Here is a 14,590-nt window from a genome sequence, read left to right on the forward strand (position 1 = left end):
CAAATGTACTGTCTAAACCTGTCAGTCAATTCCTAAGGATCTGTATCCCTCTGCTCCCCACCTACTCATGCATCTGCCCAGACGCATCTTAAATGAATCGACCGTGCCTGCCTCTACCGCCTCTGCTGGCAACATTGTCCAAACACCCACCACTCTCTGTGTGAAGTACTTGTCGCATGTATCTCTCGTTATTGAATCCTTCACCCTGGGAAAAAGCTTGTCTCTATCCGCCCTGTCTATACCCTTTAAGATTTTGTTAACCTCAATCAGGTCCCCCCTCAATCTCCTTTTTTCTAATGAAAATAAACCTAACCTAACCTACTCAACCTCCCTTCATAGCTTGCACCTTCCAAACCAGGCAACATCCTCGTAAACCTTCTCTGCACCCTCTCCAAAGCGTCCTTTTGGTAATGTGGCGACCAGAACAGAAGCTGCCAGACCAGCTGTGTTTCTCCAGCCATTTCTGTTTGAGAACTCCAGCATCTACAGGCCTCTGTTTTATTTTGTGAGTTCAGTTTCCCAGCTTTCACTGATGAGGTTTGAACTTACGACAGGTGGGCTGGTTGTGATTTGCTGGGCTTGCAGACAGATGGCACAGGCAGACATCCCCCAAGAATAAACCCTTATGACTATGGTTTCCTGTCAACTTGGAAATGCCATGTCTAGCCTCAGCCAGTCAACGTGAGGGTCTGAATCTACACCAATTGGACATTACAAAGGCCCAAACTTTGGTGTGGAGGTGCTGGTGTTGGACTGGCGGAGAGCAAGGTCAGAGGTCACACAACACCAGGTTATAGTCCAACAGGTTTATTTGAAATCGCAAGCTTTCTGAGCACTGCTCCTTCGTCAGGTGAAGTTCGTCTGATGAAGGTGAAGATGAAGACATCACGTGATGAAGGAGCAGTGCTCCAAAAGCTTGTGATTTCAAATAGACCTGTTGAACTATAATCTGGTGTGGTGTGACTTCTGATAAAAATTTGTAGGACAGCCGTTCAACTTCTCAAGCCTGTGCACCTGTCCAATAAGACCACTACTGAGCTGAAACCCAGCTCCATCCAAATTCCTTATTGAGCAAAAATGGTTGGGATTTCTCCATAATTAACAGCCCGCTAATAAAACCCCTAATTTCATCTGTCGGAATATGACTTAATTAGTGGGTGGCTCTTTTCAGGAAGAAAGTCACATATTTAACCTGTTTATCATTAGAAGGGAATGTTCAACCCGCAGCCCCTCAGAATATACTCACCTCAACAACAATTTTAAAGTTTCATACAATAATCCACCCTGAGCTCTCACAAAGATTAAATACTAGCAGTTATCATGAGGAAGAGCTAGCAGAAGATCACTTGACACAATGGGCTGTATATGACAGGGACAATCGTCATTGAACCCCAGTTGAAGGTTGAGAAAGAATAAAGGAACAAGGCTTGGCTATTCGGCCTCTTTGATGACATCATAGCTGATCTGTGGCCTATCTCCGTTTATCTGCCTTTGGCACATATCCCTGAACACCTTTTCTTAAGGTAAAATTCTCTAACTCAAATTTTAAATTAACTGATCCAGCATCCACTGTGGTTTCTGGAAGAGAGTTCCAAACCTCTCCCACCCTGTGTGTGGAGAAGTACTTCCCCACATCTCCCCTGAATGGTCTGGCCCTAATTCTCAGACTGTACAAACATTTTGACAGAATGGCATTGATACCACATTTTGCCAAATCTAGAGTTGAACGTGAATGTGTGTTTGTGTGCATGTGAATGTGAGTGCCTGTTTGTGTGTGTGTGTGCGTCTGTTTGTGTGTTGTGTCTGAGAGAATGCATGTCTATGCATTTGTGCGAGAGTGAGTATGTGCACTTGTGTGTGTGGTGTGTGTTAGAGAGAGAGAGAGAGAGAGAGAGAGTGTGTGAGTGTTGTGTGTGAGCGAAAATATGTGTGTGTGTGTGCGTGTGTGCGTGTGTGTGTGTGTAGCATGTTCTCTTACCATGACAGATTTTTAAAATTTCCTTTAACATCCAGTTTCAACTGTAGGCGTGACTGAGTGGTCACCCATAAAACAGGGCTATCCGTTTTCCGTCTGGCTGAGTGACCATCCTCTCCAGGACTAACCCAAAACAGAGGGCATTATCTGTTCATCCATAGTGCACCAAAATCGCGACCTCACCAACATTAACTATGCAGCATTCCACACTGTGACAATCAGTGATATATATTACAACCTCGAACACAACACGTAATTTATGAAGCACTAAGACAAACTGTGTAAAACATTCCCTTTATAACTGCCCTTTCTTATAGATCCTTTTTGTATCAGCATTATACAGAGACTCTACTGTAGAGATAATTATAGAGACAATAAATATATATAATACAAATATTGACTGCAGTTTAGAATTACGGTAGTAAATTGTCGAACTGTGGATCACACGAGTTATTAAAGGGGTGTTATATCAGGATGTAATATGCATTATTGCACATTCTAGGTCAGTTATGCAGCCCGAGAGGCAATGATTCACCAGCTGGAGCTGAAACATTGCAGTCAATATTTGTTTTATTTTACAGTTGGAGTAAATTTATTTTATACATTTTATGAGCATTAATTTAAAAACCTTGTCCTTCAGATGTTTGTCTGGCTGCGGCCTAGCCTATCTCTGCAATTTCCTTAATGTTCAGATTTGCTTCTCTATCCACTGGTCCTCGAACTCTGTATTGTGTTTTTTTGTCTGGACCACTGGTGGCTGATCTTTCAGTCACCATCTACATACCCTGTGGGACACCTTCCATTAAGCACTGCTCCTTCCATTTCTCTGTTCATGTTTGAAGTCCCATTTTTTTGGATGAATTCTTGCCCTGTACAGTTTACTTTATCCAATCTTACTGCAATTTTCCACATTGAAGCCACAATATAAGTGTTCATTATCATTGTAAGCAAAGGGAATATTGGCACACAGTTTAGCTGCACAATGTCACTCGGAGGGGACGCTTTATAATCTATAATAATCTGTAATAAAATCAAGACACTGCAGATACTGGAAGTCTGAAACAAAAGCAGAAATTGCTGGAGAAACTCAACAGGTCTTGCAGCAGCGTCTGTGGAGAGAGATCTGTACAGATTTAATAATTCAAATCCCGTGTGATTAATCTTTGGAACATGATCGTATTGGGAGTGGATCTCACTCTCTGCTCTGCACTAGAAAGATTCCAGAGCCCTGGAATATCATTGGGACATTGTCTGTACCTGATTGTGCATGTGAAAGCAGCTTTGTAAGGCAACAGCAAATCTACGGCTGTCCAATCTATGATGAAGGAAAATGAATAAATATTTGAAAAAGAAAATTATTGCTAAGAATTTGAGGGAGTAAGGATGAGTCCTTCAGGAGAGGGATGAGTCTGTGATAAAAAGAACCTGAAGAAGAATTTGAATATTTTTCTCTGTTTGGAAAAACAAGTTAAAATGTGAGAAGCCAATGGCAAAGTAAATATTAGACAGATCCTGTCACTAAGTGTGTACAAATTCACACAGCGAATGATCTATGTAAGGAGAGTATACCCATGTACAGTTTCAAAAATTGAGAACTACCAATTGTTTAAACTTCCAATGTAATTAAAAGGAAATTGTGATCTCTGAAAAGAGTGAAATTAAAGAGTAGTCTTTTATTGCTGGGTTTAAATGTTTAATAAAAATATCGTAAGGACTGTCAGACAAGATGATATTCTGCACAGGCCTCTATTATCTGAGCTACCTGTAGATATTTTCAGATGGCTACCAGCCCAAACAAGCTACTTGTTTTCCAAAAATTCTTGTGGGCTAAAGCTGGTTATGCAATTCAGAGTATTTTTGTTGAAACTTGGCTGGTTTTACCACTGTATTGTTTGCAAGGCAGGACAATTATGACTTTTCACACTCTTTCGATGCCAGGCTGATAACAAAAAGCAAACCTATCCAGCCAGTTCCAGAGTTCACCAGATCTGATGTTAATCCATTTTGAAATGGATGGAGTATATTTTGCAACATCAGGCACAGTGTCCTCACTGTGGAATGGACACTAGACAGAGTCACAATGTCGGGAATCAGAGTCATGGCTTTAGCTGTATCTGGTGGGTCTGGCAAGGCCTCAAATAAACTTGGTTAACCCTTTCCAGCTCAGTACCATCCAGTGATCCCTATACGAAAAGTGGCACCTCATTTTGAGAAAGTCAGACAAAAATCCAATTAATGCTCAGGACAGACTTTCTGAATGAAGGACACATTTTGTTCAAGCTGGATTATGTAAATCCTTTGTAAATATTCCAACACAGCAATATTGAGTGATGATGTGAATGGTGTACCAATGTAGAGCTGCTTTAGGTGTTAATAGCCACTGACCTGTTGATGTCAGTGCTGCAGGGGGTGATAGATGTCATAAATCCTGTGGGTTTCATACCTTCCAAAGTGGTCATATGTTGCACTAACCCTCCCAGCTATCCCCCACCTGGGCCACAGATAGCACACTATCAGGCTCCTCAGAGGCATACATTGGACTCTCAGATCCTGTGAACTTTCTGATGGTAGCATCTAGCAAGGCAAGCCCAAAACCACAAGCAGCTGAGAAACTGACAGCTAGTACGGCAGATCGCAGTGACGCCCAAGATTATTCTTTCTGCCATTCCTCAAGTGAATTACAACCACGTGGAATGAAGAATCAGAAACGAATCATTGCACTCATCAAGCAAGTCTATCTTGTCAAAGGTGTAATCTGGTTCACCATTGACCAAGCTCCACCCCCCCACCCACCCCCTACAACCCCACCCCCAAAACCACACAATCTCTTGGGAGAGGCAAGAAATAGAGAGAAACTAACCTTCAGCTCATTCAGAGAAATCTACAGGCTTCCTTGCCAACTCCCCGAGGCAATTGAACAGTGCTTTGGGACACTGTAGTTCATTGTGACTCATCACAATCTCACAGTTTAACTCTGAAAGCTGGAACTGGCCTGTCACTGAGGAGTTTTCAGACCGGCAACAACCCCACTTACACCTCCCATCCCTGTGGTGCATGCCATTGGCCATTGACTCTCTAGGAAAGGAAATAATTCCTCTTATCCAACCCACTGAGTCTTACCATCTACCTCTGTTTCAAACAGCAAACCCAAATGTACAGATCTTCATGGGTCTGGGATCTCTGCTGGATTTCAAATCCTTGTCCAACTGAGTCAGCCAATTCTGTTTTGCATTTCTGCTTTATCCTGAGAATGTCTCCTCTTTGGACTTGGATTTTATGTGGGACTTGACTGGTCTTGAGTAAAGTGTCCAGCAAAGCAGTACTAACAGTGAATTGGATTAAAAATTAGATAATGTATAAATCTAATAATTCTGTCCATGCCCTCTGTCAATTTCAAACCCAACTTTAGAAGCATAAGTGGTGTCCATAGAGTATTAGTCATACCGCAGGGAAACAGACCCTTCAATTCACCCAGTCCATCTCGACCATAATCCCAAGTAAACTAGTCCCACCTGCCTGTGCTTGGCCTATATCCCTCCAAACATTTCTTATTTGTGTACTTATCTAAATGTCTTTTAAACATTGTAATTGTACCCACATCCACCACTTCCTCTGAAAGGTCATTCCACACACGAAACACTGTCTGTGTAAATAAATTGATCCTCGTGTTTTTTTAAAAATTTTTCTCCTCTTACCTTAGAAATATGCCCACTAATCTTGAAATCCCCCATCGTAGGGAAACGATACCTGCCATTCACCTGATCTATGGAGAAAGTGAGGACTGCAGATGCTGGGGATCAGAGCTTAAAAACGTGTTGCTGGAAAAGCGCAGCAGGTCAGGCAGCATCAAAGGAAAAGGAGAATCGACGTTTCGGACATAAGCCCTTCTTCAGGATACCTCTTATGATTTTCTAAACCTCGATTAGTTCACCTCTCAAGCTCCTCTGCTCCAGTGAAACAACTCCCAGCCGATGCAACCTCTCCTTTTAACTCAAACCCTCCATTCCCAGCAACATCCTGGTAAATCTCTTCTGAACCCTGTCCAGCTTAATAACCTCATTCCTAGAACAGGGAACCAGAACTGGACACGATACTTCAGAACTGGCCTCACCAGTGATCTCTCTTTGAGAGAGTGCCAGGAAATAAGTTAATGTAATAAGATAGAAATACCTTTGCAACACGCACCCAAGACAAATAAGCTCAAAAATTCAACAGGGGCTAATGTGTTTTAATTTTTATGTATTTTTCAATCTAGAGATAGTGTCAGAAAGTGCCATTTGCAGCTTTAAGAATCTTGTTGATTTAAAGAGAATTGTTCAAAAGTGCACAGGGATGCAGATTTCAAAATGCAGAGACAGAGCAGGACATGCCAACCTCGTTGCGATATTGGTGATTAAGTAAAGCAATAATAAGTGGCCTAATCAAGTAGTATGTTGAGGTATACTTAAAGATCATGAGTTGCATAGTTTTATGAAAAGAGGAAACATAATATTAAATCAATGTGATATGTCATGGCATGAAAATGTTTTGCATTACATTTTTTGAGCATGACTTAACGTAAGCAGTAAAACAAACACACCCATTCCACAGGTAGTTAATAAGATATAAACAACAGAAAAAACACAAAACAGGAGGAATTTGTCTTGCTGCTTATGGTGCTTTCATTTTAAACAGGAAATGGACTTGTATTGTTTAAAACGAACAGAGAGAGAAAACAACTTTATGGTGTTTGACCAATGTTCACTCTGGTGAATGACTGTAAATTCAGTCAGTTTGAGGTGGAATTGTGTGATTAAAGTTCAATAGGCTGTTTGTCCAGAAACTGCCAGTAATTTTTTTGTGTGCGGGATAAAGTTTGTCATGCTAATTGTCAGAGACAATAACCATATGAATCACATTAAAAAAGGGTGTGTCTCCGTAATGAGGTGCCTTTGCCATGACAACCTCCACCTTTCTTGTTATGTAGAAGTTAAACCAATACTTTTGTGAGTGCTTATTAAATATTTTACAATCTGTGTTGCAAACCATATTAATTAAAGAACTGGTTTATGCCACATTTTTTTTCTCCAGTCATTTTGGCTCTGTCGGTACCATTTTATGATCTCAAAGTCAACAATTCTGTGACTTGTTGATAGGGGCTCAGAACAGAAAAGCCATTTCCTTATATTGATGGACTTTGACTCACAAATAAGGCAAATACCTCACAAACTGCTCAGAGTGCATTCTTTACAGTCTTCTTGCTCGTTGTAAAGAAAATAGAAAATTCCTTTGAACTAATGTGCATCAGTTTGGTTTGGGAGATAAAAGAGATTTGGATATCATCAGAACAAAGTTGATGTGATCTCTTGTCTGGTGCATCTTATAAAATTCCAGTTCATTCTCAAACTTATAGAGTCATACAGCGTGAAAACAGACCCTTCGGTCCAACCAGTCCATGCCGAACATAATCCCAAACTAAACTAGTCCCACTTACCTACGCTTGGCTCATATCCCTCCAAACCTTTCCTATTCATGTCCTTATCCAAATGTCTTTTAAATGTTGTAACTGTACCTGGATCCACCACTTCCTCTGGCAGTTCATTCCACACACTAACCACCCTCTGTATAACAATGTTGCCCTTCATGCCCTTTTAAAAATCTTTATCCTCTCACCTTAAAACTATGCCCCCTAGTTTTGAACTCCCCCACGTTAGAGAAAAGACTCTTGTCATTCACCTTATCTGTGCCCCTCATGATTTTATAAACCTCAGTAAGGTCACCCCTCAACCTCCCAAAGTCCAGTGAAAACAGTCCCAGTCTTTCGCATCTATTTTTATATCTCAAACCCTCAATTCCAGGCAGAAGAATCCTGGTAAACCTTTTCTAAACCATCTCCAGTTTAATAATATCCTTCCTATAAGAGAACTGATAAAGTGTGGCACTGGAAAAAGCACAGGAGGTCAGGCAACATCTGAGGAGCAGGAGAGTTAATGTTTTGGGCAGGACCCTTCATCAGGACTGGGGAGGGGGAAAGGAGCTGTGAAATAAATAGGGGGCGAGGAGGTGGAGCTGGGGAAAAGTAGAGGGGATGGAACTATGCCCCCATTTATTTCTCAGCCCCCTTTCCTCTCCCCAGTCCTAATGAAGGGCTTATGCCTGAAATGCTGACTCTCCTGCTCCTCGGATGCTGCCTGACCTTCTGTGCTTTTCCAGCGCCACATTTTATCAACTCTGACTATCCAGCATCTGCAGTCATCGCTATCTCCTACATCCTTCCTATAACAGGGTAACCAGAACTGCACATAATACTCCAGAAGAGGCTTCACCAATGTCCTGTACGACCTCAACATGATGTCACAACTTCTATACTCAAAGGTCTGAGTAATGAAGGCAAGCTGGCTAAATGCCTCCCTGTCAACCTGTGATGCAAATTTCAAAGAATTATGTACTTGAACCCCAGATTTCTCTGTTCTACAACACTACCCAAGGCCCTATTATTAATTGTGTAAGTGCTGAGCTTGCTTGTATTACCAAATTGCAACACCTCCCATTTATCCGAACGAAACTGCATCTGTCACTCCATAGCCCATTGACCTAATTGATCAGAATCTCCTTGTAATCTTAACTTTGAGGAGCTGGAGTTGGACTAGGGTGGACAAAGTTAAAAAAAGCTATAGTCCTGCAGGTTTATTTGGAGGCATTAGCTTTCGGAGCACTGCTCCTTATACTCCATAACCAACTGATGAAGAAACAGTGCTTCGAAAGCTAGTGCTTCCAAATAAACCTGTTGGACTTCAACCTGGTGTTGTGGGATTTTTAACCTTTATAGTCTTAGATAACCTTCTTCACTGCCCACTAGACAGCCAATTTTGGTGTCATCTGCAATACCAAATCATTTAGATAAATGACAAACAAAAGTGGACCCAGTCCTGTTCCCTGTGGAACACTGCAGGTTAAACCTGGACAACTGCAGAATGTTGTCAGTACTAAGATAACTAAATCAATCAGTCACCCATCACAGGCACCAGGTAGACAATGAAAAGCTTTGTTTTCTGCACCCAATTCTCTTTACAATAAAGTTTGAAGTTCAGTTGCTTTTGTCATGTGCTCTGTTAAAAATAATATCCTGAAGTTATCAGAATGTAATCTTTTGAACTTATCTTTAGGTTCTGTTTTCCATTTTCACAAGTCCCATGAATGGATTTCTGGCTGCTCTCACATTGACCTTGTGGGAGAATCTATGCCATGGCCAATGCCAACTGCGCCAATCGGTGATGATGCAAAAATATCACCTTGGCTTTCGGTGGAATGAAGTGAAAGGGTCTCTCCCCCTCTTGGGAATTCTTCATGTCTTATGCTGTTCCAATCAGTGGCTCTGCTCAACAGCAAATTCATTCAGCTGGATCTCCGTACCCCACAGCTGTTTAACTCTTTGTGAAAGCCAATTGTTCAAATCCAAAAGGACAATAATTCTGAGTGCTGGTAGGACTGGGGTTCTGAGAACCTAGGGGTAATATTGGTTAGTCCTGGGTGGCAGACATTAGCCAGCCACAGAGTATGCCCCCAGCATCACATTTTGCATGAGGATCAATATCGAATGTATCAAGCTGGCATCAGCTTTCACGTACCTGGGCAGCATTGGAGGGTGCATGTTGTAGGTTTGCTCTGAGTGGTACTTGGGGATTAAGGTGGGGGATGGGGGAGCTGGTTGGTGGGGACAAGAGAGAGATGATTAGGAAGGATCTAGAGAGAAATCAACAGTAGGCTCCTGTTTGCCCATAAACCCTGATAACAGTGAGGTTCCAGAACAGATATACTTCAGCTCCTATTAATGTACCATGTGAAAGGTGAGGTAGCACTATCACCTGTGTACACAGGACACCTCCCTGACTGAAGCCTTCCCAAATGGGACAGGGTATTTGGGTGTTGGGGGAGATAGTGTGGGTAAGGGAACAGGGAAGGGGTTAGACGTGTGTGTGTCAACAAATCTCTGGTCTCTAATGTATTGCCTGTTGTCTGTATTGCACTTGAAATGATTAGGAGCTGAATCAGTTCAAACAGGACTGTCTATCATTTTGACACAGTGTTCCCTCAGTGGACAGCGCCAGCAGGTTTGGTCCAATGGCCAATTGCACCAAGGGGGATTTTCAGAAAGTTTGAGTTTCTCGAAAAGTTTGCTTCCAGTCATTTTTCTCAAGTTGCTGGCTGAAAAACATTAAAATTCTGAGTGCATTTGTATGAAACGACTTTGCCCACTGTTTTAAGTGATGTTAACCTGTTTATCAGCAGGTTAGTAAAATGTTAACAAATTAAACAAGTGAAACACATTAAGCATTCATACAGTAATACCACACTTAAGCAGAGTATTTTGTGCATTTGCATTCTTGTAGCGTTTAATATGTATTATTTTCTATAAATATCTGGTGTCTAACCCATCATCTTCAGCACTGTGCATATTACCCAATATTACATTAAATTCCTGTATCAATTTAATTTTTCTTTACAAGTTAGGGAAAGCCCATTAGTGTGCAGAGCAGCACTTGGCTTCCTAGAAAGAGCAGACACTGTGGCTGTTGAATTTTCTCCCATTTCATACATTCTTGCCTTTTCATTCTCTTGCAACACCTTTAATAAAATAATGGAATTAAAGATATAACAGTGGGTGGTTGTGGCTTTGTTAGACTCCAGAGAGTCTGTGCAGATTTAACCAAATTGAAGAATTATGCACAGGGTGTGGCGTTTATTATGGATTATTACACTATGCTTTATGCAAATTATGAGAATGGGGAGGCCAATAATCCTCAGCCACTAGTTTCTTTATCGACCAATACACTGGTTAAAGTGCAACAAAAAGAAATGTCCCTGTGGGACAAAACTGTTGGGTGTCTGTCCATGTTTGAGGGATTGTGAGCCACTTTGTAACAGTGGTCCAGGATTGGAAAAGCAACTTCTAGCCCAGCCTTCATAATCAAGTTGGAGACCCGTTATTGCCCTGAGTTTCAGGACGTCCCACCAGCTCAGGTTTGGCACGATTCCAAGAGGAACTTGATGGAAACAGGTGGGAGTGGACTGCGGAGAATGGAAGAGATTTGAACCGATTTGGAAATGACAGCAAGATGATTCCAGCCTACTTGGATCTTTGGGCCAGCTCATAACTTTGCTTTTATAGTAAAACCATTTTCTGTGAGGGTTGGGGACCTCGATGGAATCAATGTTTGTAGAAAACCAGTCTTTGCCATTCTTTACTGATGCAACAGCTCACTTATTTGCTCAGCTTGGGTTTCTTGATAAAGGTACTTTGAGACATTTTCGGAATAATTAACAGGTTTGAAATTTCAGTTTTCTTGTCAAAATCGCTCCTGTCTTTGTATTTCCCATTCTCAGCCCACCAGCAGCTGACTCAAGCTGTGTAGTGCTTTGTTAGATGGAGTGTATTGACAGCATGAACTGTTTGGATGTATCATTATATAGGAAACACCAGCAATGAATCATTTTGGTTGAAATTGAAATAATTCTGGATGGGAATCAGCTGTCAGATTCCAAGCTTCTGACATTTCTTTTGATGCAAGTGCTGTAGTGAAATAATTCTGGAGAACACAAGACAGACTTAACTGCTGTCATCCATCATCCATCAGTCTGATAACATTACAGAGGGTCGAAATTCCCCAACCTTCTTGTTTCTTTATGTTTCCACTGTTAAAGCACGGATTTCAACAAATTATCTAATTCAGCGCTTCCTAAATATTTTCACACACTCCGAGCCCATGTTGAGGCTTGAGGATGTCACGAGCTCTCAGTGAGAGTCGTCAGGGTGAGATTCAGGATGGGGGAACAGAGCCTGTGGAGGCAGGGGAAGTGCTGGGCCTGTCAGACCGGTGAGGAATGGGGGGGATAGAGAGAGAGAGAAAGAGAGAGAGAGAGTGGGGCCTGTCAGACCGGTGAGGAATGGGGGGGATAGAGAGAGAGAGAAAGAGAGAGAGAGAGTGGGGCCTGTCAGACCGGTGAGGAATGGGGGGGATAGAGAGAGAGAAAGAGAGAGAGAGAGTGGGGCCTGTCAGACCGGTGAGGAATGGGGGGATATAGAGAGAGAGAGAGAGAGTGGGGCCTGTCAGACCGGTGAGGAATGGGGGGATATAGAGAGAGAGAGAGAGAGTGGGGCCTGTCAGAACAATGAGGATGGAGGGATGAGAACAAGAGAGTGAGAAAGAGAAAGAGAGCAGGGCCTGTCAGAACAATGAGGATGGAGGGATAAGGGAGTGTGAGGGGAGGAGAGAGACAGTGGGGTCTGCCAGAACACTGAGGTTGGAGGGATAGAGAGAGGCCTGTCAGAACAGTGAGGATGGAGGGGAAGAGGGCGAGAAAGAGTGTGGGTCCTGTTAGCTTGTGTACCTCAGTGAGGACTCCACAGCAGCCATTACTGTCCACAGTGGCCATTATTTCCCTTGGAGCCTACAGCTCATGACCCTTTGCAATCCCACACCCCACCCCCCAACTGCGGTTTGGGACCCTAATCTAATTATAAATGGCACTCATTTGAAAATGAGAAACAAAGGAATTTCTTCTTCCAGCATGTAGTAAATCTCTGGAATTCCCTACCCTGGAGAGTTGTGAAGATTCGATTACTGAAAATGTTTAAGTAGGAGTGAGATAGATTTCGGGGAGTTGAGGGCTATGAGGAGCTGACATAGAGTCATAGCAGTGTACAGCATGGAAACAGACCCTTCGGTCCAACCCCTCCATGCCGACCAGATATCCCAACCCAATCTAGTCCCACCTGTCAGCACCCGGCCCATATCCCTCCAACCCTTCCTATTCATATACCCATCTAAATGCCTCTTAAAGTTGCAATTGTACCAGCCTCCACCACTTCCTCTGGCAGCTCATTCCATACCCGTACCGCCCTCTGTGTGAAAACGTTGCCCCTTAGGTCTCTTTTATATCTTTCCCCTCTCACCCTAAACCTATGCCTTCGAGTTCTGGACTAGGACCGGACCGGAATGGCCTATTTGTGTTCTGATGTAATTTAAAGCAAAGATTCTAACGGTTCTTGAAATGCCGACACAAAATCCCTCCAATTTGCTCTGCATCATTATAGCCTGCAAGAGTATTTTACAGTTTTTTCTTGTACATTGCCACATAAACCAAGAGTTAAACCTCACAAATATTGTCTCATAGTTGAGATGGGGGATAGCCCACTATCCCCCACTATCCATTGAGGGCTATAGCAACATAGAAAGATTGAACAGGAGCAGGCCATTCAACCCTTTGAGCCTGCTCCACCATTCAGCACAATCATGGCTGATCATTCAATTCAATTCCCACTTCCTCCCCATACCCTTTGACCCCTTTAGCCCTAAGAACTATATCGAACTCCTTATTGAAAGCATTCAGTATTTTGGCCTCACCCAGTTTCTGTGGCAGAGAATTCCACAGGCTCCCCACGCTCTGGGTGAAGACATTTTTCCTCAATTCAAGGATAGTTTCCATCAGGATGCCCTTGGATTTGTATTACATGTGTCTTTGTGTCACTCCCCTCCCCTATCCCGAACGCACACTGAGGAAAGTACGTGGGCCAATGATCTTGGCCAATCAGAATGAGAGCACCCTTTATACCATGATGATGCCACCTATTAATATCTTCCTTTCACATGATCTTCACCAATTGAATAGAATCGCAAAGTACCACAATTAAGAATTAATTTGATGTAACATTTCCCCTACAGATGAAGAAATATTTGTCCGTTTGAAACCACTCATGGATGTAACATGGACAGCAACATTGGTTAGTGCAGAGTGACCTCCCATAGCTTAAGACCTGGTTACAAGACAAGCTTCCCACCGCTGAAGAGCAGGTAAGCTTCATAGATTACAATAGATTCAATACATGATTCATTGAGGCTGTATTTAAGTCGTAAACACAGTGCTGAGGAAAATTATTAATGGCACTGAATTAATCAATAGCCTGCTGTAATAGAAGAATGAAAACAATAATTGGTCTTAACTTTGCATAATGCAAGCAATATTTTCAAATACAGACAACTGCTTTGCAAAAACATTGTGTGCTTAACAACCTTTCTCCGAATTACAAAATTGTAAGAATTGGGAGCTTGATTTTTTGTATGAAGCAGATATAGAGGGGGAGGAATACAATGCATTGGCTCAGATAGAAACCTGTTTGCGTTAGTTCAATGGAAACTGCTGCATTGCACTACAGACTGTTTGCTACAATGGGTTTTCTAATCTCTTGCGCTAAGTCTCTTAAGAAAACGAATCAAAGGGCTTTGGGTTACCATCTCAAACCTCCAGGAGGAGGAATGTGTGTGATAGTGTGTCATTAGTTTCATAGATTTAGCAAATCTGCATCAGCATTGAAAGGGGTAGATGAGGAATCCAAGCTGCCAATGCAGGAGCACTTGGATAAAGTCCACTTTTCCCATTCGATTCTAACAGGCTTTGAAGCTATTGGTTGGGGTATGGATCAGACACAATCCAATTGAATGATGGGACAGGCTCAATGGACTGAATGGCCTGATCCTGTTGTTCTGTGAGGACAGATATTGCAGGAATGCTCTGAATGGAAAGAGGGCATTAGTTTCATTGATCTTTCAGTGTGTCAGCCTGTGTCAACTCTGATAA

At 42.3% G+C, this 14,590-nt stretch overlaps 1 protein-coding gene across 13 annotated transcripts in view; it reads left to right on the top strand.

The window, feature by feature from the left end:
- casz1 (castor zinc finger 1) overlaps positions 1-14,590 on the top strand; it is a 390,214-nt gene that overhangs the window by 24,059 nt on the left and 351,565 nt on the right. For all 13 annotated transcript variants that reach the window (XM_072586051.1, XM_072586063.1, XM_072586065.1 and 10 more), the window contains exon 2: positions 13,678-13,806. The gene's annotated coding sequence lies outside the window, so the exon portion shown is untranslated. The remainder of the gene's footprint in view (positions 1-13,677; positions 13,807-14,590) is intronic.

Source organism: Chiloscyllium punctatum, chromosome 16 (genome assembly GCF_047496795.1).
Source record: "Chiloscyllium punctatum isolate Juve2018m chromosome 16, sChiPun1.3, whole genome shotgun sequence".
NCBI lineage: Eukaryota > Metazoa > Chordata > Chondrichthyes > Orectolobiformes > Hemiscylliidae > Chiloscyllium > Chiloscyllium punctatum.